Here is a 27,368-nt window from a genome sequence, read left to right as displayed (position 1 = left end):
CCTGGCGACGCCGGGGCGCTCGAGGTCGGCATGGTCGCTGGCGACGCCTTGGCCCTCCGTCGTCCTGATGCGATGTAGCTGCCAGGAGCCTATCCAACCTCTCCCGCGCATCACGAATTTCCCTCCCCCTGCTTGGGATGCTATCAAGGTCTGGTTCCAAGTCTTCTTCTCCCCTGGATCCGGATGCTCTACTCTCCGATCCCATCTAATTTTCCATGTTTGATTCGGTCAGGAGCAGGAGCAGTTGCTGCTCGCGACCTCCATCTTGATTAAGATGACAATGAAGACCTCCGCGTGTTGTGCTGCTGCTCGGGGGATGACCCTCCCTACGCTTCTCCTCGCTCGTCCGGGTCCAGGTTAGTCTCTCTGACCCCACCGCCTGCTCCTCCCTGTCAAATTGGTGCATATCCTCACTGTGTGCAATGTTCGTCCCCTAGGGTTAGCTGCTCGGGGGCCATGGCGTGTTCCGAGCAGGCGCTGCCTTCGGCGCCGCTGTTGATGATGTGTCCCTTAATAATTCAGATATCTTGAAGGAGAACAAGGAGGTGCCTAAAGGGGATGAGAGCAAAAAGTTTCAATCGAAAGAGGTATACCCATCTGTCTGCAGTTTGATCTTAAGACACTCCTCCCTTGGCCATGCTGTGATGTTTACATCTTTCCACTTATCCAATTTTAGTTCCATTTGAAGCGATGCATATTGGAACATATTTTTCAGTCCTTCCAGCTATTACATGAATAAATGACCAAGTATTAGCATCAGAATCAAAGAATGATAGAAATTGTCTTATCAAAAGATGGTGTAGTGGGACTAATAACTAACCATAGCGGTAAGGTCTTGGCAGGGCATTCCTGGGCCTAGCGAGTCGAGCACCTGGATACGTTTCACCCGGGTATTTATAACTGCTAGGTACCAATGAAAGTGTTCAATGTTTACTGGAATGAATATCTGAAAAAGGGATTTGTTAGTTTAGGTCTCATCTATACAAACATCCGTCCTCGATTGAATTCATCATAGTAATATGTACGGAACTGAGACTCACCATATCATGTTCTAAATAAGTTGTAGCTCTCTTTAATACCCATCTTGGTACGTCATCCCGTATAGAGCTAAATTCCTTTATCATTTTAGAGATGCATGCATTCTCTAAGAACACACTTCCAACTGACCTCATCTATAGATGCTCTTTAGCACTTATGCAATGTATGTATGCGTCTATGATCTACAATATCAAGTGCACACCTTGGTTATAAGAGATATACGAACTTATGTTAAAATCGTCTTGTCATAAAACTACATATACTTACTTCGTTGCCAACAAATTCTCCGGCGGTTAAAAGACATAGTAACTATTTTTTTAGATATGAGTCATTGATGCTCACTAAATTTCTTTTATCACTTGGTTCAGACATGATATTTTCAATGACGGACCAATCATCGCCGGTGCAGGCGTAATCTATCATGATGTAAGCAAGAAGAATTATTAATAATGAAGAAAATTAGTGTAGCAAAAGCAGGGTATAGAAGGATTTGTTCATGCCTTCTGGAGCCACCACGTAGTCTTGTGCCTTCTTAGGTTTGTTATGCATTCGGATAGGGATAGGCTTCCCTGTTTGTGCCCCTTTCATGCCGGATGTGTGTGCTAATTCTTCGTCCTCTGATGCCTCTGTCACTTTGGAGACTTTGGAATCAGTGGACTGCATGCTATGCTTTTTCTCCACTTCTTCTTTGTCAGCTATTCCATTTGATTCTGGCATCGTCTCCCCTATAGTTTCTGCCCCTTCTGCGCCGAATGATTGTGCTAATTCCTCATCCTGAGCTGGCTGCATTTGTTCACTTGTTTCATTGAAAGTTAATTCCTGAGAGCAACATTACAAGATATAATATAACTAGAATTAGAACTATATGGGACATAGTTGAAAAAATATATATGCCTATGTCACCTCGGATTCAGTGAACCGTGAGCTCTTCATTTTGTGCACTTCATCTTTGTCGGCTATTCCATTTGATTATGCCAGCTTGTCCCCTATATTTTCTCCCCCTTCGGTGTCGAATCTTTGTGCTAATTCATCGTCTTGAGTTGGCTGCATTTGTTCACTTGTTTCCTTGAAGGTTAATTCCTGAGAGGAACATTACAAAGAATAATTTGTATGGAGGATATAAAATAATTAGAATTAGAACTATTTAGGATACCCGAAAAGAAAGCATGCCTTTGTCACTTCACAATCAGTAGCTTGTGTGCTATTTTTTTTCTCTACTCCATCTTTGTTGTCTATTCCATTTGATTCTTCCTCGCTTACTAACTGAAACACACAATAATACAATATTATCCAGTAATTATAAAACAGAAAATATTATTAAGGTGAGCAAAGAATTGTAGGCATGATATTATTATACTACAAATTACATATTGTTTTGTCCCACTAGAATAAAAATAATAATGACATGTGAAAATAAAAATCGCCTTTGTCGACTTAGAGTATCACCTCATCAATCTCCATATTTTCTGTATCATCCTTGATGGTTTGGTCTTCTATCGCCTTTGTTGACTCGGTGTTCATATCCTCATCTTTGATTATCATGCCTTCAATCTGAATATTTTGTGTATGCTCGTCCTTGGCTCCCTTGTCGATGAGTTCCTGAAAACCCAAGCATATATAAATCGTATGCTGCTGGTGGTATGATATTCTGTTAAATACATATATATCACGCACCTACAGATTCTATGGATTTGCAGATGTTTTGGTTACACAATAGCGTTGTTTACCGAACTGAAGTTGTGTCATATTCAGAGGGTTAGTATAGTCCTGATATGACTGGCACCTCATGGCCAGGCAAGTTAAATTCTGTTCTGGAATAGATATCCATCTGACATAAGTTTGCCATTGTTTCATGTTCAATGGTTACTTGGGCTGAATTGGTGAATGAATTGATGGCAGAGCTCATGTGGTAAATAAGCACTCCTATTTGTGTGTGGAAACCACAGTTTCTGATCTGCTCTTACCATTAGACCCTATGTTTTGTACATCACAACTGGATGCAGATATCCGTACACGTTTACTTAACATAGTGCTACAAGAATATTGTTTTCACCTAAATTATAATGATCTATTTCTTTGTTCAATTATCCAGTCAACCTTTTGAGATTCACTTGCGTGACTAATCATCTGGATGTTGCAATAATAAGAATTTCCTAAGTCACACGGAGCATGTTGGTAATTTTGTAGGGTCACACAGATCATCTAGATGTTGCAATAATAAGAATTTCCTAAGTCACACTGTCACATCCCTGGTCCTGTCATGCACTAGGCTAGACCTCAGGTGTGCATCATGTTTAAATTCAAATGAAATTGAATTGAGGAATTTTCAAAGCCTCAGAAGACCTCTAAAAATAACCAACATTTAAATTTCATCAAATGAGTCCAAGAAAATGTTCCTGTTATCCTCTGGAAATATTGGCAAGAGGTAAAATCCAAACCAATATTTTTGGTGTCTCAGAAACATTTAATTTGGGCATTTGAATTAAATCAATAATTATTTGAATTGGATTTATATCTACTATTAAATAAATATAGGTCCAATAATTCTGAAATATTTGGTGGAGCATTGTTTTAATTCTTTTAGCTCCTAAAAATATTGTCAGAAGCAAAATAAATTAATTTGGTTTCAAAACCAAATTCAAAACAAACCTGCAAAATAGAAAACTGAAATAATTAGAAAAAGGAGAGAGAGTCTTACCTGGCCCCTTACCTGGCTGGCCCAGTGGACAGCCCAGCCCACTGGCCTGGTGCCAGTCGTCCTCTACCTCTGCCAGTAGGCAGAGGAGGGAGACAGCGCACGCGCGCGCCGTGGCGACACGCCACCTCCCTGCCTGCCTGCGTCCCTCGCCACCGCGATGCCTCGGGCCTTCTCTTCGGCGCCGCCTCGAACCCCTGGACCCCCTCACTCGTCCCCTTCGTCTCTCCCTCGCCTCTCCCTCTCGCACACCCGAATGCCATCGTCGCCGCCGTTCGTCACCGCCGCAGCCACCGCCACTCCCTCTCCTCCCCGACGTGCTCCTGAGCTCCGCAGTGCCTCCCACGACCTCCCCGTCGACTCACGCGACCGGAGAAGCCCCGAAGCGTCGTCCCGACGCTTTTCCCCTCCTCGGCCACCGAGGACCGCCGTCGCCGATTCGCCGGACCCCGTGCCTCCCCTGCCTCGCCAGCAGCACCAGAAGAACCGCGGTGAGCCCTCGACCCGATTCCCCCTCTCCCCGTGCCCCACCTCCCTCTCTAGCTAGCCCCACCACTTTGCCCGAGAATCTCTCGTCGCCGGCCATGGCGTGGCCGTGGCCACAGCCACCCCAGCTCGTATCCGAGCCCACTGACGTGCTCACCGTGATCTCAGGAGTCCGTAGCACGCCCCAGCTCCTCCTGCCGTGCTCCCTAACCCCGACCCCGAGATTGCCCGAACTCCGGCAGCCGCAAAGGAGCTCGCCGCCGGCAGCTCCGGCCACCCCAGCTGCTGTCACTTGCCTCTTTAGATGCGCCTTCCTCCCAGGAACCCGTAGGAGCAAACCGCACGTCAAATGGTGCTCCGTAGCGAGCGCACGGTGCACCTCCGCTGTCGGCCGTGGTCGTCGCCGGCGACACTCCGGCGACTGCCGACGTGGCACGCCTAATTAGCACTAATGACGCTTAAACACCCCCCCACAGCCACTGACAGTGGGCCCCGTAGTGGGTCAAAGCCCGGGTCAACGCGGGATTAGCCCCTGTGTCACTGACGTGTGGACCCCACACGTCAGGTTTGACCCGAGCCGGCCCCTGTTGACTTGCTGACGTCATGCCAACGTCATGCTGACGCAGTAATGCTTTCTGGATTTAATTTAATTCTGAAATTCCAGAAAAATGCCTAAAACTTCCAAAATTCATAGAAAATTAACCGTAACTCCAAATTAAATAATTTATATATGAAAAATTATCAGAAAAATTCAAGGAATCCATCTGTACCATTTTCATGCATGTTAGAACAACTTATCACTACTGTTTAGGACAAATGAAGTGAATGACATTTAAATAACCACATATGGAGTTTGAATTTGAATCTTGGATTCAAACCAACTTCATTTAATTTGGTTTTAGTTGCATTAGCTCAAAACACATTCATTTTGCCATGTCATGATCATGCATCATATTGTGCATTGCATTGATTGTGTTCCTTTCTGTGTTGCCGGTATTTGTCCCCTCTCGATAGACGTGATACCGATGATGTGATCGTTGACACTGATGAAGACTCAATGTTATCTTCAGAAGTGCCAGGCAAGCAAAACCCCCTTGTTCATTCCGATAAAATCCCACTCTCTCGCTCCTGCTCTCTTTTACTGCATTAGGACAACATCGATTCATCTGTTACTTGCTGCGGTAGCTGAACCCCTTTATCCTTTGCATGACCTGTCATTCCACAGTAAATAGATGAAACCCACTAGCATGAGTAGGAGTTGTTTGAGCCCTGTTGTGCCTAGTCATTCATGTTTGTTTGTCATGCCTGCTACTGCTTAGAGTTGAGTCAGGTCTGATTCATCGGGGATGAATCAGAGGTGTGTGAACATGTCCTACTGTGTGTGAGCTAAGTGTGTGAATACGATTTGGTAAAGGTAGCGGTGAGAGGCCATGTAGGAGTACATGGTGGGTTGTCTCATTGCAGCCGTCCTCAGGAACTGAGTTCTGTGTTTGTGATCCATGATTCAGCTACTACCACGCATTGGGCCCGAAACCAATGGACCCTCTCGGCTTCTTGATCACCCTTGTCCTCTGTCCAGGAGTTGCAAGTAGTTTCTGGTGTTTGTAGTATGCTGGAGGCCGTGCTCAGCGCTGACCGTAGGGGTGGGCTGTGATGCGGTAGGCACGTGGCACGGTGTACCGGGCGCCCGTTTGGTGTCTCGGGAACCCTGTTCACATCGTTTGGGGTTGTGAGCGAAACTCCGGCCGGATCTCCTCATGGATGGAACCCGAATAGGCGATAAACCTGGACTAGAGACTCGAGTGTTTAGGTAGGCCGTGGCCGACACCCACGTTGGGCTTCCGCTTGAAGGTTGCCGAGTACATGTCGTGTAAACGGCGGTAAGTGGTGAGAGCGTGTGTGAAGAAGTACACCCCTGCAGGGTTAACATCATCTATTCGAATAGCCGTGTCCGCGGAAAAGGACTTCTGGGTTGCTTATATCAGTTCATAGACAAGTGAAAGTGGATACTCTAAAATACGCAAGATAAGCGTGAGTGCTATGGATGGCGTTCTCGTAGGGAGACGGGAGCGGATCCATAGTGGTGTATTGATATGGTGAATATGTGGACTCGTGTGCGCCACCTCAAAAGAGTCGCTTGCAGTCGTAGTTTAGGATAGCCACCGAGTCAAAGCTGGCTTGCTGCAGTTAAACTCCACCACCCCCTTGTTGATAATGATGCATATGTAGATAGATCTGATGTAAGTCTTGCTGGGTACATTTGTACTCACGTTTGCCTATTTTATGTTTTTGCAGAGAGACTTCCGTCTCACTAGTAGTTCCACGTGGACTTCGACGTTTAGCTTGTTACCTCAGCTACTATCTTGTGCCCTCGGCAGGATCTGGTAGATAGTCAGGCTTCTCAGCCTTTTTCAGTTATAGATGTCTGTACCCGGACATGATAGCTTCCGCTTGTGCTTTGATTTGTATGCTCTGAATGTTGGGTCATGAGACCCCTGTTTGTAATATCTCGCTCCTCGGAGCCTATTGAATAAATTACTTGAGTCATAGAGTCATGTTGTGATGCCATGTTGTATTTGCACATATCGAGCATATTGTGTGTATGTTATTGAAATGCTTGGTATGTGTGGGATCTGACCATCTAGTTGTTTATCTTTAGTAGCCTCTCTTACCGGGAAATGTCTCCTAGTGTTTCCACTGAGCCATGGTAGCTTGCTACTGCTCCGGAACACTTAGGCTGGCCGGCATGTGTCCTTCTTCGTTCCTGTGTCTGTCCCTTCGGGGAAATGTCACGCGATGAATACCGGAGTCCTGTTAGCCCGCTACAGCCCGGTTCACCGGAGTCTTGCTAGCCCAGTGCTACAGCCTGGATTCACTCGCTGATGACCGACACGTTCGATGCTGGGTCATGGATGCCTGTCCCTGTAAGTCTGTGCCACTTTGGGTTTACGACTAGTCATGTCAGCCCGGGCTCCTTATCATATGGATGCTAGCGACACTATCATATACGTGAGCCAAAAGGCGCAAACGGTCCCGGGCAAAGGTAAGGCGACACCCGTGGGGATACCGTGCGTGAGGCCGCAAAGTGATATGAGGTGCTACAGGCTAGATCGATGTGACATCGAGTCGGGGTCCTGACAGCGTTGGTATCAGAGCTTGACTGCCTGTAGGATTACCAAGCCAAACTGGTCGATGTTGAGTCTAGAAATTCTTTAGTTATATGTAGGGGAATTGATTGTGGGATGGAACGTAAGGCTCTTTTTACTCCTTATACCTCATGGCCTTCTGATCTGAGTCATCATCTTCTCTTCTACGGGGATTAAGAACTAGGCTTTCTCTTCTTTCTATCAGGATCACGTGTTACTAATCCGTAGACTTATAAGATTGTTGGATTTAAGCTTGAGTTCAGTTTCTACTACTTCCGTATGTTAATTGTTGATCTCGAAACCTTGATATCGTGCTTCTGAGTGGTTATGCCACCATTTTGTGAATGTCTCAAATCTTTTCTGAGCATTTACAGCCGTTATGCTGTCCGAGTCATCCCAGGTTTCTAAATAGTTTGAAGCAATTTGCAAAATCCTTTCCCTCTGGTTTCGATGTTCCTTTATGCCAGCTCAATCACACTAATTGTTGAGTTGAGGTAATTTATTGCCCTGACATATATGTTGGAGCTATTATTATGACCCTAGGTGTCTTAGGGGATCACCTAGTAATTTAGCCATGATTGGTGTCCCAGTGTGATGATTCTGGCCTTTATCCTCGAAAGCATTCCGTGATGCTACTTAGTAATAAGTATTCGGTTCCTGGGTTCTTGAACCCGAGATTCACTCTACCTACTTCATGTTGATAGTAATTGCTAGTGCCTTTAGGATATTAGTAACCTTTGCGATAGTCCTTGAAGTCCGTGGTATCTTCTTCTTCCAAATACCATGAACTACTTATGGCAGAAGTTCCTCGTTGAACTGAAATATCACAACAGGATTATTCTTGATGAGTTCGCCATTATATATTGTGGCTCTGCCAGTTCTACCTTTCTGCATGGGTTATCCGGAAGAAATATGTTGAACTTTGTTCGACATGCTAATCCATGCATCCACAACTCAAAAATCATATGTTCTTTTGAGTTGTCCCATCTTAGTTGTTTCCGACCCTCGCCTATCAATTGATAGTCAAGAGTATGCGTGCATTCGTTCGTCGATGCCTATTACCCTTGTGGTCCGCCAAGCCATTCTATTTCAGAATGAATATGAGAAACAAACTCCAGAATCTCATCCATATCTAGGATTGGGCCAAAGCAATTGTATTCCGCAGATCAAAATGCCAATCCAGCTTCTGGTCTGTTCTACCTTGAAGTATTACCTTCTTTATGACAGGAATTTCATGAGAATTGCACCACCTTTTGTGAATTCTTGACATAGTGATACTTCTCGCCATCCTTTTTCATTCCTCGGTTCCGTGTTGATGCAACCGGAATACCGACAAATGAATTGTGATGTGTGAAATCAATACTCCTAGCAACCTCGTTGCTTGGTAGTTAAAGGATAATAATTTTATTCTTAGTATGTTGGTTATTGAATCACCATTCTAAGATTGATCGTGCTACCTAGTCCTTATTTCCTGGTGCACTCTTTGATTGATGAGTTAGGATTTGTCAAGTCCTCGCTCATTTGATCATATCATCTTGCCCTGAAAAGCAAGATTGTTCTCGAGCTTAGTAACATATCGGTGGTTCGTGATTTTCCGAAGATCTTCTCGGAAGTACTACCAGGTCGTCACCTGACCGTTATGTTGAGCCCGTGATCAAGTTGGTTTCTTATGAACCACCTTCTTTCCAAGAATCGGTGTTAGATATCCCTGAGCTAGTTGGTTAAGCTGGACAACAACTTGGAGAGTTGGAAGATAAAAACTAGTCTGACTTAGTTCGTTCCAAAGGGATATTCTTGTGTAGTGTGTGTTGAAGAAAGATGATATCTTCATCGATTGGTCCCTGTGATCAGTTGCTGGACCTATTGTCTTATCAATCCCTTGATTTGAGTGTGGGCTATCGTCAAATCAAATCAGTACCAACGATGCTCGTAATGTTGTCCTACTCGTGGTTGATCCCTCGAGCATACACCATTACATCTTTGGTCTGACGAATGCTATCACCGTGTTCACATGATGGTGGAAGTCCAGTGATATGGAAATTCCGATGAGTTGCTGTTGAGCCCATCAGTAGCATTTTGTCTCCCCCCATGAATCATGTTGAACATCAACCTAGTGTTGGAAACTTGTGTAAGCATTTCTTCGTGTTTCGTTCATGAAGCATATGTTTGAATGAAAGTAGTGATTTTCCCTAATTCATGTGCATATGATGCAAGTTGCCGCCATGAATTTGAGGAAGATTGTTTTGTTTCCCTGGAATCATTCCAAATTAGTCATGCACACGTGCGAAGTATTCTGTGGTCTGGAGACTTGCAACCTTCATTCCATATGTGTCCTGAGCACACCAAGCCACTGATTGATTTGTTCAAGGGGAAGAAGTTCCTTCATAAGAGCTAATCATATGACTTATGCAAGGACTTCGTTATCCACGGTGATGGTTCCCAACCAGAAATCGGTAGTGTTTTATTGTAAGACTACCACGTGGTCATGCTTGTCCGGGACAACGTGTTCACATGTTTGTAGCAGAACCAGCTCATGTTTTGGAGCTTACTATCGTAGTTCATTTCCCGAGAATCTCGCAACGTCATCTCGTCGATTTGTGTTGCAAACTTTCATTTTTCTTTCTAGACTTGATGAGTCTGGGATATCCTGACACCAACCAGATCTGAATCTCAGGCAGATATGATGGTTGGAACATTCTCCAAGAACTATAATATTGGTCCCTCGATAATCGGTAAAGTGGATGTCGTGGCCAACACACCCAGCCGGAAGACCTGTTATTATAATATCTTGATTGAGGAAGTTGGCCACCTCCCCATAGGGATTTCGTAGGATTTACTCCCTAGTTGCCCCTATGGATTTTGAGATCCCGAAGTCCGACCTTTTACTTGATGTCCTAGATACCAGACCATTTCTATGAATGGGTTACACTAGCACATCAAGGAGAACATTAGAAGCGGAGTGCTAAATGTTTCTCGGTCGATCATCCAGATTTTGTTTCCTTGGCCTCGCTAAGATGAAATCTGAGAAGGTGTTATCTTTCTTTGCATCTACATCCTCCATCATCATTCATCATGGTAGCAAGTTGTGTTGCCGGACCCTTGACATGGATGTTGGTAAAACCTTGATGAATATGGAAATGCTCAAGTTCTTGAGAGCACGCACAAGCGTTACGTGTTATCATCGGCTCTAACTGGGATTACTCTCAGTTTCCTCGGCAATGCTATGACCTCTTCAACCAGTGAATTCACTCCCTATTGTTGGGTTCTTCCCCAGTTACCAGAATCATTCCTAGCATTTGCATTTTGTTCCTAGCTTGCACCGCCAATGTGCCATTCTACCATGGGTCTCTTCCATTTCCGGTGATAAGCAAATTCATCCATTACGTTGTCTTCAACAAGGTAATCCACATCATCCAAGTCCGAGTATGCCATTCTACCGACCCCCTCCAAATGATCGCTCGAGAATTGCCTTAGGCTGGTTTAAAGAGTTTCAATGATCTCTGAATCAAAAGTAATTCTTTTTGCCACTTAAGGGGATATCTCTACGAGTCACCTTCCCTAAGGTGTATCGTTATGGTATCATGGCAACTCAACTCCTCGCTACGTTGACAATCGTTTACCACCTTCTTAGGTATGAAATTGTTGTCTACCTAGTGAACCTTCGTCATCCGTTTCTTCCACCCCTATTGATGTGTATCTCGTGTCTCAACCCGAAAGATGGTTCTATGTCTCATTCCGTAAGTTAATCTTGAGTTGTTCGATCTTCGAGGAGATCGACCCTTCTAGAGTCTCCTTCTCCCCCCCCCCTGTCATGTTGACAGGATTTCTCAGGGCAAGACGACAAGACAAAGATGGTGTTCAAATCAACGTTCATTTGAAGTGCACCCTGGATCGTGAACATTATACTAGTTGCGTTTCCCCTTCACCTTACCCTACGCTTGAATCTCGAGACGAGATTCTCGTTTAGTGGGGGTGAGTTGTCACATCCCTGGTCCTGTCATGCACTAGGCTAGACCTCAGGTGTGCATCATGTTTAAATTCAAATGAAATTGAATTGAGGAATTTTCAAAGCCTCAGAAGACCTCTAAAAATAACCAACATTTAAATTTCATCAAATGAGTCCAAGAAAATGTTCCTGTTATCCTCTGGAAATATTGGCAAGAGGTAAAATCCAAACCAATATTTTTGGTGTCTCAGAAACATTTAATTTGGGCATTTGAATTAAATCAATAATTATTTGAATTGGATTTATATCTACTATTAAATAAATATAGGTCCAATAATTCTGAAATATTTGGTGGAGCATTGTTTTAATTCTTTTAGCTCCTAAAAATATTGTCAGAAGCAAAATAAATTAATTTGGTTTCAAAACCAAATTCAAAACAAACCTGCAAAATAGAAAACTAAAATAATTAGAAAAAGGAGAGAGAGTCTTACCTGGCCCCTTACCTGGCTGGCCCAGTGGACAGCCCAGCCCACTGGCCTGGTGCCAGTCGTCCTCTACCTCTGCCAGTAGGCAGAGGAGGGAGACAGCGCACGCGCGCACCGTGGCGACACGCCACCTCCCTGCCTGCCTGCGTCCCTCGCCACCGCGACGCCTCGGGCCTTCTCTTCGGCGCCGCCTCGAACCCCTGGACCCCCTCACTCGTCCCCTTCGTCTCTCCCTCGCCTCTCCCTCTCGCACACCCGAACGCCATCGTCGCCGCCGTTCGTCACCGCCGCAGCCACCGCCACCCCCTCTCCTCCCCGACGTGCTCCTGAGCTCCGCAGTGCCTCCCACGACCTCCCCGTCGACTCACGCGACCGGAGAAGCCCCGAAGCGCCGTCCCGACGCTTTTCCCCTCCTCGGCCACCGAGGACCGCCGCCGCCGATTCGCCGGACCCCGTGCCTCCCCTGCCTCGCCAGCAGCACCAGAAGAACCGCGATGAGCCCTCGACCCGATTCCCCCTCTCCCCGTGCCCCACCTCCCTCTCTAGCTAGCCCCACCACTTTGCCCGAGAATCTCTCGTCGCCGGCCATGGCGTGGCCGTGGCCACAGCCACCCCAGCTCGTATCCGAGCCCACTGACGTGCTCACCGTGATCTCAGGAGTCCGTAGCACGCCCCAGCTCCTCCTGCCGTGCTCCCTAACCCCGACCCCGAGATTGCCCGAACTCCGACAGCCGCAAAAGAGCTCGCCGCCGGCAGCTCCGGCCACCCCAGCTGCTGTCACTTGCCTCTTTAGATGCGCCTTCCTCCCAGGAACCCGTAGGAGCAAACCGCACGTCAAATGGTGCTCCGTAGCGAGCGCACGGTGCACCTCCGCTGTCGGCCGTGGTCGTCGCCGGCGACACTCCGGCGACTGCCGACGTGGCACGCCTAATTAGCACTAATGACGCTTAAACACCCCCCCACAGCCACTGACAGTGGGCCCCGTAGTGGGTCAAAGCCCGGGTCAACGCGGGATTAGCCCCTGTGTCACTGACGTGTGGACCCCACACGTCAGGTTTGACCCGAGCCGGCCCCTGTTGACTTGCTGACGTCATGCCAACGTCATGCTGACGCAGTAATGCTTTCTGGATTTAATTTAATTCTGAAATTCCAGAAAAATGCCTAAAACTTCCAAAATTCATAGAAAATTAACCGTAACTCCAAATTAAATAATTTATATATGAAAAATTATCAGAAAAATTCAAGGAATCCATCTGTACCATTTTCATGCATGTTAGAACAACTTATCACTACTGTTTAGGACAAATGAAGTGAATGACATTTAAATAACCACATATGGAGTTTGAATTTGAATCTTGGATTCAAACCAACTTCATTTAATTTGGTTTTAGTTGCATTAGCTCAAAACACATTCATTTTGCCATGTCATGATCATGCATCATATTGTGCATTGCATTGATTGTGTTCCTTTCTGTGTTGCCGGTATTTGTCCCCTCTCGATAGACGTGATACCGATGATGTGATCGTTGACACTGATGAAGACTCAATGTTATCTTCAGAAGTGCCAGGCAAGCAAAACCCCCTTGTTCATTCCGATAAAATCCCACTCTCTCGCTCCTGCTCTCTTTTACTGCATTAGGACAACATCGATTCATCTGTTACTTGCTGCGGTAGCTGAACCCCTTTATCCTTTGCATGACCTGTCATTCCACAGTAAATAGATGAAACCCACTAGCATGAGTAGGAGTTGTTTGAGCCCTGTTGTGCCTAATCATTCATGTTTGTTTGTCATGCCTGCTACTGCTTAGAGTTGAGTCAGGTCTGATTCATCGGGGATGAATCAGAGGTGTGTGAACATGTCCTACTGTGTGTGAGCTAAGTGTGTGAATACGATTTGGTAAAGGTAGCGGTGAGAGGCCATGTAGGAGTACATGGTGGGTTGTCTCATTGCAGCCGTCCTCAGGAACTGAGTTCTGTGTTTGTGATCCATGATTCATCTACTACCACGCATTGGGCCCGAAACCAATGGACCCTCTCGGCTTCTTGATCACCCTTGTCCTCTGTCCAGGAGTTGCAAGTAGTTTCTGGTGTTTGTAGTATGCTGGAGGCCGTGCTCAGCGCTGACCGTAGGGGTGGGCTGTGATGCGGTAGGCACGTGGCACGGTGTACCGGGCGCCCGTTTGGTGTCTCGGGAACCCTGTTCACATCGTTTGGGGTTGTGAGCGAAACTCCGGCCGGATCTCCTCATGGATGGAACCCGAATAGGCGATAAACCTGGACTAGAGACTCGAGTGTTTAGGTAGGCCGTGGCCGACACCCACGTTGGGCTTCCGCTTGAAGGTTGCCGAGTACATGTCGTGTAAACGGCGGTAAGTGGTGAGAGCGTGTGTGAAGAAGTACACCCCTGCAGGGTTAACATCATCTATTCGAATAGCCGTGTCCGCGGAAAAGGACTTCTGGGTTGCTTATATCAGTTCATAGACAAGTGAAAGTGGATACTCTAAAATACGCAAGATAAGCGTGAGTGCTATGGATGGCGTTCTCGTAGGGAGACGGGAGCGGATCCATAGTGGTGTATTGATATGGTGAATATGTGGACTCGTGTGCGCCACCTCAAAAGAGTCGCTTGCAGTCGTAGTTTAGGATAGCCACCGAGTCAAAGCTGGCTTGCTGCAGTTAAACTCCACCACCCCCTTGTTGATAATGATGCATATGTAGATAGATCTGATGTAAGTCTTGCTGGGTACATTTGTACTCACGTTTGCCTATTTTATGTTTTTGCAGAGAGACTTCCGTCTCACTAGTAGTTCCACGTGGACTTCGACGTTTAGCTTGTTACCTCAGCTACGATCTTGTGCCCTCGGCAGGATCTGGTAGATAGTCAGGCTTCTCAGCCTTTTTCAGTTATAGATGTCTGTACCCGGACATGATAGCTTCCGCTTGTGCTTTGATTTGTATGCTCTGAATGTTGGGTCATGAGACCCCTGTTTGTAATATCTCGCTCCTCGGAGCCTATTGAATAAATTACTTGAGTCATAGAGTCATGTTGTGATGCCATGTTGTATTTGCACATATCGAGCATATTGTGTGTATGTTATTGAAATGCTTGGTATGTGTGGGATCTGACCATCTAGTTGTTTATCTTTAGTAGCCTCTCTTACCGGGAAATGTCTCCTAGTGTTTCCACTGAGCCATGGTAGCTTGCTACTGCTCCGGAACACTTAGGCTGGCCGGCATGTGTCCTTCTTCGTTCCTGTGTCTGTCCCTTCGGGGAAATGTCACGCGATGAATACCGGAGTCCTGTTAGCCCGCTACAGCCCGGTTCACCGGAGTCCTGCTAGCCCAGTGCTACAGCCTGGATTCACTCGCTGATGACCGACACGTTCGATGCTGGGTCATGGATGCCTGTCCCTGTAAGTTTGTGCCACTTTGGGTTTACGACTAGTCATGTCAGCCCGGGCTCCTTATCATATGGATGCTAGCGACACTATCATATACATGAGCCAAAAGGCGCAAACGGTCCCGGGCAAAGGTAAGGCGACACCCGTGGGGATACCGTGCGTGAGGCCGCAAAGTGATATGAGGTGCTACAGGCTAGATCGATGTGACATCGAGTCGGGGTCCTGACACACACGGAGCATGTTGGTAATTTGGTAGGGTCACACAGATCATGTTGTTTTACTTAGTTGGATCCCCTTGTTGTTTTGCAGATGCGAAATCATGAATAGGATGAAATTGCAGAGAGATACCATTACCATGATTATTGTAGATTGATCCGTACAGGCCACCGGGGATTGTGGCGCAGACATGGAGGACGATGATAGGTCACCACTGGCAGATGTGTGCGGCAAGGTGGAGGCCTTCGCGGTGGAGGAGACCTTCGCGGTGGAGGAGTGTGAGGATGTGGCAGCGAGCTCGCAAAGCAGGATTCAGGGGAGGTTGAAGGGAAACCCTACGATGCAAAACCCTTTGCTTATTTGGGCTCCTGATCGAGAGGTCGTTAGGTCTAGGCAATATACAAGGTGGAAGTCACGGGAAGGACTTCCATAGCGTGAGGAGGAAAGGGAATCATGATCGCTATGTCAGGCCCCACACTTCCCTTTGATTTATCTCTAGCCCCACGCTTTCCTTTGATTTATCTCAGGCCCCACATTGTTTTTCCTTTTATTTATACCCAAGCACATTAAATTAATTGAGTTATTTTCGTAATACATTTTATACAGAAATATTGAGTTAAGCTAATTGGAACGTTTCTTCGATTTTGTGTCTTCTTTCCTTTACCATTTTGTACAGATAAAACTTAAACCTTTTCGTAAAGAAATATAATTCGTGTTTCCTTTCTCTTGCCAGTTTATTGTACCATCAGTGGCCGTGCTGGATAGGAGGGGCCAGCTAAGTGCTTTTAGTTATGAGTTTGCTAACCCAGCGGAATCTAATATTCCAGAGATTGAAGGATGTAACATTGCAAATGTTGTACTACAGCTGAAAACTCTTGGCATTGATGTGTAACCATCAAGATGAGTTTAGTAATTTTGTTTTCTCATTATCCCTGGTCATAAGTACAAGGAAAATTTGCATTGAGAAGATAGACGCTAGTAAATCCAGCCATCATAAAGTTACAATATTTCAGGTGTGCTAGTGTGCTTTTTATTTACAAATAAATAAATCACACAAATAAACGACATAGACATGCAGAGTCGAAGGTCACATCGACATCCTTCTTCTTTTATGATTATTATATAGTGCTATCTGATAAAAACCTGGAAGTAAAGAAAAGATAAGTGCTAGTAAATCCAGCCATCATAAAGTTACAATATTTCAAGTGTGTTGGTGTGCTTTTTGTTTACAAATAAATAAATCACACAAATAAACGACACAGATATGCAGAGTAGAAGGTCACATCGACATCCTTCTTTTTTCATGATTATTATATAGTGCGATCTGATAAAAACCTGGAAGTAAAAAAAACAAAGATAAGTGCTAGTAAATCCAGCCATCATAAAGTTACAATACTTCAGGTGTGCTGTTGTGATTTTTATTTACAAATAACTAAATCACACAAATAAACAATACAGATATGCAGAGTCAAAAGTCAAATCGACATCCTTCTTCTTTCATGATTATTATATAGTGTGATCTGATGAAAACCTGGAAGTAAAGAAAAAAGATAAGTGCTAGGTCCAGAATTAGTTATAGAAAAGTAAAAGGTGCGAAGAAAATACGAACGATCGCACGTACCTCACCCCTCTAAAACATCTGTGTACATAATGTTTTTGGTGCTTCTCCTAGATTTATCAACCTCCCTGTTAGGCTTGGCTAAAATCCACGTTGTCTGTCTTGAGACACCTCTTGACAATGCAACATATACCTGGCCATGTGAGAATACAGGCTCTGGAAGGTAAATACCAACGTTTGGGATGGTTTGACGCTGTGCCTTGTTAATGGTCATTGCAAAACTCAGGCAGATGGGGAACTATTTTCTCTTAAGCTTGAAGGGAAGTGAGGTGTCCTCCGAGGGTGGCATAGGGATCCTAGGTATGAACACCCTCTTTCCGGCATGCTGACCACCAACAATCTCCGCATCGATTGCATTATCCTGGAAAGCTCTAATCGTAAGTCGTATTCCATTACATAGCCCATTATGAGGGTCGAGGTTCCGTAGCAAAATGACCGGGCAGTTCATTTTTACTCTCAACACATGCGGGGGCAACCCATTTGGTGTGAGCGAGTTCAGCAAATCAATCGTGTAATTATTTTGGAAGTCATCCTCGATACAGTCAAAGCTTTGGTACACCTTTTCTTTGTCTGGAAACCTGGAGATCATCTTGTCATTCAGGTCATCCACATGCTCGTTTTTGGTCGAGAGGATTGCACGTGTGCTCATATACTCTCTCGACATAGCATTGGTGTGCAGGGATGGGAAGACATCTTTGATGAGCTTGTTAACAGGTTCTTCGTCCTCGGTATAAGAAATCACAATGTCTTCAGGGAGACACACATAGTCGTCGCCAATTGTTTCTTCCATTCCATCGCCTATCCTAAGGAGGTATTCAGAGAACCAAGGGTCCGCTTGTGCTCGCATATTACGCGTGAGGCGTATCTTGCGGATGTTCTCCCACAAATAGGATCTCAAAAGTGTAGCATCCATGATCTGTGCTCTTGTCCCCCAGGTCACAACGGGGAGGACCTGCCTAAAATCCCCACCAAAGACGACAACCTTTCCACCAAACGGTAGAGGACATTCCATTATATCCTGCAGCGATCTGTTAAGCGTCTCAACTGCTTAATGCTTTGTCATAGCAACTTCATCCCAAATTATCAAGGATGCCTGTTTAAGCAACTCTGTCGTACCACTCTGCTTTGTGAAACTACACATGTTGCTGTCAGTGAGCTTGATTGGAATTTTGAACCTGGAGATTGCAGTCCGGCCTCCGGGCATTATCGACGTTGTAATACCTGACGTAGCAGTTGTGATCGCTATTAGGCCCATCAAACGGACCCTCGCAAGCAATGCCTTGTACAAGTACGTCTTCCCAGTGCCTCCAGGACCATCAACAAAGAATATTTGGCTTTTTTGGTTCGTCACATGATCCATTATGTCATTGAAACCAGCCAGTTGCTCATTGTTCAGGTAGTTGAATAGATCTAGATGTTCTTGATCTGCTTTAACTTGCCTCTCCTCTTTTACCTCCCTATACTCGGCGTCTGAAGAACCATCTGTGTCAACCAAATCCGGAAGCCCATACATTTTAATATCCTTTCCCATGGATTGCATCAGATCCCTGATATCCCTAAGGACCATCTGCTCAAGTGCTGCCTCATTCGATTGAGTACAACGGTAATCTTCAGACATCGATGCTAGGTGTTTGTCCCACAACTGACGGATTTATGTTGCCTCACAGAATACCATTATAGTTGCAAACAACCGTCTAAGAGCAGAAGGCATCTGAAATGTTGCTGCCTCTGTCATGCAATCATCAAGTGTCCTGTCATGCTCAATGAGTCCTAAGTGCTCACACGCCTCTCTGAAGGAATTGCATGGATTGCCATTCACTGTTTTTAAATCATCAAATGAAGTGGCACCTCGGACATGGCTGAGGAGCACCCGCAAGTAGTACCTCTCTCCTTCATCAGGGTGTGCATACACCAGTCTTCCAATCTGTGGTCTATTATTTTTTCTTGGTTGTCACTTCTTATTACTGGCAATCCACCTATAATGTTCTGGGATCTCTCTGTACAGCCATTTCCGTGCCTCTGGATACTTCTGGTTCATCTCAAAGTACTCGGTAAGCATGGATTTGGAAGAAGATGGCCGAGCAACAACATCTTCCAGATTTTCATAAGCCCTAAATGCAAATGTATGCATGTTTGGTAGATGAAGTTGGAGCTGCAACACAGATGGACTGACACCAAACATTTTAAAGCCAAATATCCTATAAATAGCTTCCGGAGGAGATATATAGTGTGCATCCCTATACTATCGGATTTCGTTGATGATTCCCCCATCATTGATAATATCTTGCTCGAATGCAAATGATGCCTTATCATGCCCTTTGTAGATGTATTTGAACAAGTACTTGATTGCCTTGATGCTCGAGCATGCTTCGACATTAATGTGACGGTTGTATGTCATTAGCAGGAAGGGGTTGTAAGGGACCACCCATCTGTTGTCCAAATCTGCTCCTCTGATCCTAACTCGAACCCCATCGTCCCTCCTTCTGTAGATCGAATATGAATCTTTCCCTTGTAATGTGGCATCACAGAAATCTCGTGGGTAATGAAACCGACATTGTCCATCTATCATGCAAGGGGAAATCTTCTTCAGCGCACCACATGGTCCGTGCAACATGTGTTTGACTACCAGATCATGGAGAACAGGATATTTCTTCTTGTCGGGTATCTCTGCAGATATCACCCGATCATAGTCATCTGGGGTCCTTAACTTGCTTTTGGCTTTCATGATTAAAAGTATATGCTCATGAGGGAGACCTCGTTTCTGAAACTCGGTGACATTACATAAGTCACAACTTCTTCGAAATGCTTACCCTTAATTAGTAGGTCCATCATACTTCGCTATTTAGCTTTGTATACTCTTGCCACAAGGTCTGGACGGTCTTGCGGCAGTTGTCCAGGCAACATTTCCTTAGTTATCTCCTCCCAGTAGGGATTGCATGTCATGGTGATAAAATAATCCGGTTTACCCCATCGTTGTACTATTGCCATCGCATCCAGAAACCTGCGCTGCATGTCACGGTCACCACCAGAAAATGTACATGGAAGCACTATTCTCTTGCCAATCCTATCACCACGTGACTCGCCGGCATAGACGGTGTCAACAAGACCCTATAACGAATCAATATTTGACGCTAAGTAGTGTACAAGGTTGAAGCAAAGAGTGCATCATATATAATGTGATTTATTGGTATTAACAGAAGCATGTTACCTGGTATAGGTCAGCACATATAACCTTTTGATTTTCTGGCCATGAGTACCAGTCAAGCCTCATTGTCTCAATCTTGATGTACATGTCAACAGCCCACTGTTGGAAAAGGCGCCCCCCGAATAAGATGATGTTAAAAAGCTTTTTTCGGACCTGTAGCTTGAAGCAATAGTACTCCCTCGCGCTAACAAATTTCCTGGATTTTGTGGCATTAATCTCATTGTCTCCAAACTCCTCCAGGTTATCATCATTGTCATCTAAAAATTGATTAACAAAAAAAGTTGGTATGATAGATAGAATCATAAGAATATAAAAAACAGCAACTACGTGCAAAACCTGCAGGTAAATCAGTGCCCTGGTCTTCAAGCTGTGTGGTATGAGTATGACCAACTTGTTCTCCCATCATGTTGTTGTCTGAAATATGGACGACTGACTAAGTTTTAATTTGACCCAATATGTATATAAATCTGCTATGAACATCATACCTGAATGAAAAGCAGTAGGTTGGTTCCTTTGTGGTACAGAATCATGCACTGAACCTTGGGTTGTGGCATCGGGGAGCCCAATATATGGCATCCAACGATTCCAACCAATCTCCCCATGTGGGAAGAATAGTGGATATGACAAAGGGTCGTAGCAGCCATAGTATGCTCTCATATACACGGGACGATCTCCTTTGCCATACACGAAAACACTCCTATCAAAGGTATTTTGAGGGTCACTTCCTTCAACCCATATTGCTACTACCTGCGAAGTAGTTGGCGCATTGTACCTTTGCTGATCAAGGTTGATATCTGTGTTCAGTGAGATCCTATATTCATCCAGATTCGGAACAACACCAATGCTTCTAAAAGCCTGAGCATAAGGGTTATGTTGTAGTATTGTCAGAATCTTCTGTATGAGATCTAGCCTAAGATCTGGAGACCTCTTAACCCTGTGAATCAAGTTTTCATCCGTATCGTAAATATATAGTTGCAGATGCTGAGGGCCATATTCACCGGACATCAGATCATCAAGAGCGTGGTACAACTGGGCACACTCACGAAAAGTGTAGACGCCGGTTCCTGCGGCAGTACTGACTTGACGATCAAGAGTGACACCAAGAGTTGTGAATGAGAAGTGCGAGTTGAAATAACGTATATTCTCTCTGAAATATTTAGCATCATCATCCGATTGACTTGTAAACAACCGTTTCAACTCGTCAGAAACTTCTGGAGTAAACACACCCACTTTGCCCTTTCTGCAACAAAATGCAGGCCCCTCGTATTGAAACCGCAATGCTCCACAGTGGCAGCAGTCGCTAACCTTTCTAAGGACATGGTGCTTTTTGGGCAGATTCATGTATACCCTGTCATGAGTGTCATTAGTGCGAGTTCCATCACCATGATTCCGATCCACAAGGTAGGATTGAAAATCAACATCTGGAAAAGTGTAGACATTTGCATTAAATTAATTTGCAAAACAAACCATTTTGTTGTATTATATATTCTATTGGTACATCATGATAGAAACAATAGACCTGGTTGGGCGAACATCCTAGCTTCCTCATCAGGGTCATCATCTCCAAGGTTGTTGCCTGCCAAGCAGTCTAGCCGCCAACACATTCGATTATGCAAAAGGTGTTTCAAATAACACTTAGGACATGGAACAAAGGTAACCGGGGGAGAGGAGACTTAAAATGATATTATGTGTACCATCAATATTAATCGTGTGGGCATCAGGCTCTAGTATTCCATATGGATCTTCGCCGTGGTTGTCGCCTGATAACATTTTATATGGGAAAAATGAGTAAGAATCAAAGATGAATTGAAGTTAGTAAAAATATACCAATTAGATTCTGAGTGGCACGACCCGCATCAGGGATCGTTTCCATTCCTGGACTATTGTAAGTTGTTTGGATCAGTATAGGTTGTTTCCTTCCATAAGTAGACTTCGTTCCTGAATGAACAAAAGAGGGCCCAAATACAGAAGAAATAAACACTATTGAAATTATTGTAGCAACAATAGACCTGAATGAACAAAAGAGAACCCCCAACTCAGTGCAATCACTCAAAAGAGGGCCCATTTTGTTGTATTATAAATCAGTACTTTTACATCATGACATTATTGTAGCTGAATGAACTATTATATTTGTAGCCTAAATATTTCAATGAACTAACCTTTGTTTTGTAAAGACTCATCTGGGTCATGTAGGTTCATGATTGTACTGAGTTGGGGGTTCTCCTCCCCTGACAGTTGGGTGAATGGCAATCGTCGTGAATGTCGCTGCATCTGGTACGCATCATTTCTGTGCAACCAATTGGTCTCATTGTCGTCATAGATATTCTCGTTGAGCTGCATTGAACTTGGCCTAGGCTCTTCTTCACATGTTATGGTTTGCAGTTGTGTGACTGCCGTTTGTCCGGTAGCTCGCACCTGTGAGACAATGTTACTGCCATCGGCGGCGGCATCAATATGCTTATTGTGCTCACTGGATTTGGGTTGTCCCTCACATAGTTCATCTGTATTGTGTGCAGACTGCTCCCTTTTCCCCCGTATCTCAAAGCCCATTATGGTCTGAATAGACAAATAGTAGATCATTAAATGGTAATACCATTGGGCTATAAATCACCAAAGTCGACAATCATTACCTTGTGACACAGCCGACTCTGTGTGTGTTTTGTTTTCCAGTCCATTGATGTCTGCTGCGCCATTTTTTTTGTTTGTAGGCTTCACGTCGTCTCTTATTTATCCCATCCCTATTTTGTGCATAACGCTCTCTTTCCCTCTGCCTTTTTATCTCTTTACAGTCTGCAAGTCATGACACAGTTCAGCAGCTGAGCAAAATAAATAAGAAATTGAGTGATTGGGTTAAGTACCCAAGGAGTGGTTGTTGGTTATATCCTGGAATGGTGTGCATGCCCCGTTGGGAGTGGTAGGGGCCATACGAAGTTCTTGAACCCTGTGAATGGCAAATTGTTATAATACAATTATATTTGAAGTGGACACTGACTGAGGACTTTCAGATCTAAAAGTACTAATTTGTTCTGCAAGTTCTGACTAATTTTCTTATGAAATTCATCTTCAGTAGTTATAGGGATGAGTTTTCATAGGTGCCTCATTATTCGTCAGCAATTTACAGAGAGTCTAACAAATCTGGGATGTAACAATGGTTCTTAACTGCTTTCATGTGTTGGTTAAATTACAAACTGGCCGTCGCTGATGTGTTTTAGTATATATCGCAGGATGAAGACAAGAGGAAATGAGGGCGCACCTGCGTTGCAGAGGAGTTCGTGGACGGTGACGCCGTGGTATGAGCTCAACGACGATAAGGCAAGACAGCCTGGGCGGTGGCGTCTCAAAGCGTACCAAGCCTGGACGGTGGCGGCATGTAAAAGCCTTAGGAAGTCCAGAAGAGCATAGACCTGTGATGGCAAATTACTCGTCGTCGCGTCCGTCACCGGGTGCCTCGCCGGCTGCGTAGGGCGTACTCCTCGCCGCGTCCGTCGTCGGGTGCCTCGCCGGCTGCGTAGGGCGTAGGTCAATCTGGATGCCTTGAGGGCCGGCTCAGATTTTTGTGTGTGTTCAGTTGAATAACCCAACTGGAGATTACGTGATGTTTCCCTTGTATGCATAAGCATTATTTTTAATAGTAGTAGATAGATAGTAGAGAAACAACCCAGCCGGAGATTACGTGATGTTTCCCTTGTAATCATAAGCATTATTTTTTCACCGAACATGGGAGGGCAGTTTTCGTCTGCCCCTTGTTGGCTATTTTAATAGTAGTAGAGAAGTGAGCAGACCAACTGGATTATGTGCTGATGGACACTGAGGGAGTCTTGGATTAGGGGGTCTCCGGACAGCCGGACTATCTCCATTGGCCGGACTGTTAGACTATGAAGATACAAGATTGAAGACTTAGTCTCGTGTCCGGATGGGACTCTACTTGGAGTGGAAGGCAAGCTAGGCAATACGTATATGGATATCTTCTCCTTTGTAACCGACCTTGTGTAACCCTAACCTTCTTCGGTGTCTATATAAACCGAAGGGTTTTAGTCCGTAGGACAAGAATCACAACATACAATCATACTGTAGGCTAGCTTCTAGGGTTTAGCCTCTCTAATCTCATGGTAGATCTACTCTTGTAACACCCATATCTTCAATATTAATCAAGCAGGACGTAGGGTTTTACCTCCATCAAGAGGGCCCGAACCTGGGTAAAACTTTGTGTCCCTTGCCTCCTGTTACCATCCGGCCTAGACGCACAGTTCGGGACCCCCTACCCGAAATCCGTCGTTTTTGACACCGACATTGGTGCTTTCATTGAGAGTTCCTTTGTGTCGTCGCCGTTAGGCTTGATGGCTCCTACTATCATCAATAGCGATGCGGTCCAGGGTGAGACTTTTCTCCCCGGACAGATCTTCGTATTCGGCGGCTTTGCACTGCGGGCTAATTCGCTTGGCCATCTGAAGCAGATTGAAAGCTACACCCCTGGCCATCAGGTCAGATTTGGAAGTTTGAATTACACGGCCAACATCCGTGGGGACTTGATCTTCGACGGATTCGAGCCACAGCCGGGCGCGCCGCACTGTCACGATGGGTATGACCTAGCTCTGCCATCGGACGGTACCCCTGAGAGAGCAGATGGCGGAGAGGAGGAGGATGACAATTACATGCCCCCCTCCGAAGACGAGGCAAGCCTCGGCGATGATGAATTCGTCGTACCAGAGGATCCCGTCGAACAAGAGCGCTTCAAGCGCAGGCTTATGGCCACGGCAAATAGCCTGAAGAAAAAGCAGCAGCAGCTTCAAGCTGATCAAGACCTGCTAGCTGACAAATGGACTGAAGTCCTCGCGGCCGAGGAATATAAACTCGATCGTCCCTCCAAGAGTTACCCAAGGCGCAGGTTACTACCCCGACTGGAGGAAGAAGCATATGATACGGCTGATCGGCCACCTCGTGGCCGCGATAGAGAGGCATTCCAGCCAAAAGCTCAGCCTCCACCCCAACGCTATCCAAATAAAAAGGCATGGGGAGATACGCCAGACCTGCCAAACATATTAGAGGACAAAGCAAAGAATTCAAGATCGATCTACGGATCACGAGGGCGCACCACTCTACGAGACGGTAAACGTCACGCCGGATACAGTAAAAGCAAATCCGGCCAGGCCGAACACAGCGGGCAGGACCCATACGAGCTGCGTCGCGATATAGCCCAATACATAGGCGCCGCACACCCCTTATGCTTCACAGACGAAGTAATGGAACATCAATTCCCAGAAGGTTTCAAACCTGTAAACATTGAATCATACGACGGCACAACAGATCCCGTAGTATGGATTGAGGACTTCCTCCTCCACATCCACATGTCTCGTGGTGATGACTTACATGCCATCAAATACCTCCCACTAAAACTCAAAGGACCAGCGCGACATTGTCTTAATAGCTTGCCGGCGGACTCCATTAGCTGTTGGGAAGATCTGGAAGCCGCATTCCTCAACAACTTTCAGGGCACTTATGTGCGACCACCAGACGCCGATGACTTGAGCCACATAATTCAGCAGCCAGAAGAGTCGGCCAGGCAATTCTGGACTCGGTTCCTTACAAAGAAAAATCAAATCGTCGACTGTCCGGATGCGGAGGCCTTAGTGGCTTTCAAGCACAACATCCAAGACGAGTGGCTAGCCTGGCACCTTGGTCAGGAAAAGCCGAAATCTATGGCAGCCCTCACGACACTCATGACCCGCTTTTGTGCGGGAGAAGACAGCTGGCTGGCTCGCAGTAACAACATATCAAAGAACCATGTTACCTCAGATACCAAGGACGGCAACAGCAGGTCACGTCGCAACAAGCATAAGCGCCACATTAACGGCGAAAGTACTGAGGATACGACAGTCAATGCCGGATTCAAAGGCTCTAAACCCGTTCAGCGGAAAAAGCCATTCAAGCAAAGTATGCCGGGTCCGTCCAGCTTGGACCGTATAATCGATCGCTCGTGTCAAATACACGGCACCCCAGACAAGCCAGCCAATCACACCAACAGGGATTGTTGGGTGTTCAAGCAGGCCGGCAATTTAATTGCCGAAAACAAGGACAAGGGGCCGCATAGCGATGACGAGGAAGAACCCCGGCAGCCGCACACTGGAGGACGGAAGAGGTTTCCCCCGCAAATGCGGACGGTGAACATGATATACGCAACCCACATCCCCAAGAGGGAACGGAAGCGTGTGCTCAGGGACGTATATGCGTTGGAGCCAGTCGCCCCAAAAGTTCAACCCTTGGTCCTCCTGTCCGATCACCTTCGATCGCAGGGACCACCCCACTAGTATCCGTCATGGCGGATTCGCCGCACTGGTCCTAGACCCAATCATCGACGGATTTCACCTCACTCGAGTCCTTATGGACGGCGGCAGCAGCCTGAACCTGCTTTATTAGGACACAGTGCACAAAATGGGTATAGACCCCTCAAGGATCACGTCATTCCAGGCATAGAGGCCCACTTCACAGGCTCAATTACACTGGAATTGGTCTTCGGATCCCCGGATAACTTCCGAAGTGAAGAGTTAATCTTCGATATAGTCCCGTTCCATAGTGGTTATCACGCGCTGCTCGGATGAACCGCATTCGTTAGATTCAATGCGGTACCACATTATGCATACCTCAAGCTCAAGATGCCAGGACCTCACGGAGTTATTACAGTCAATGGAAACACAAAGCGCTCTCTCCGAACAGAGGATCCCACCGCGGCCCTCGCAGCAGAAGCGCAAAGCAGCCTCTCAAGGCAATCTAGCAGTTTGGCGTTTCAAAGCCCGGACACCTTCAAGCGCGCTCGGGGCAATCGGCGAATAGACCGCCTAGCGTGATCTGAGCTCGCGTAGCAATACGGCGGCCACCCCAATCCCAGCCCAACGGCGTTGTTCGTGTCGCGCGTACATAATTACGCAATAAAAATACCATGGGCACAGATGGGGAGGGGGAGGCACAACTACGGCACGCCCCAAAATGCGGCCTAAACCGCACTAGGGGCTTCCCGTTTGGTTATTTTTTTCTTTCAGGACTTCAATCTCTGGAAACACTGTCCGGCAGCTCTATTGCCGAACACATGATACAGCAACCAAGGAGGCCGACAACTACGGAATTCCCAGGTGGATTA

At 45.9% G+C, this 27,368-nt stretch overlaps 1 pseudogene; it reads left to right on the top strand.

The window, feature by feature from the left end:
• Positions 1-27,368, top strand: part of LOC119283358 — a 45,888-nt pseudogene that overhangs the window by 3,473 nt on the left and 15,047 nt on the right.

This window comes from Triticum dicoccoides, chromosome 4A (assembly GCF_002162155.2).
Source record: "Triticum dicoccoides isolate Atlit2015 ecotype Zavitan chromosome 4A, WEW_v2.0, whole genome shotgun sequence".
Lineage (NCBI taxonomy): Eukaryota > Viridiplantae > Streptophyta > Magnoliopsida > Poales > Poaceae > Triticum > Triticum dicoccoides.
This window is presented reverse-complemented; position numbering and strand designations above follow the sequence as displayed.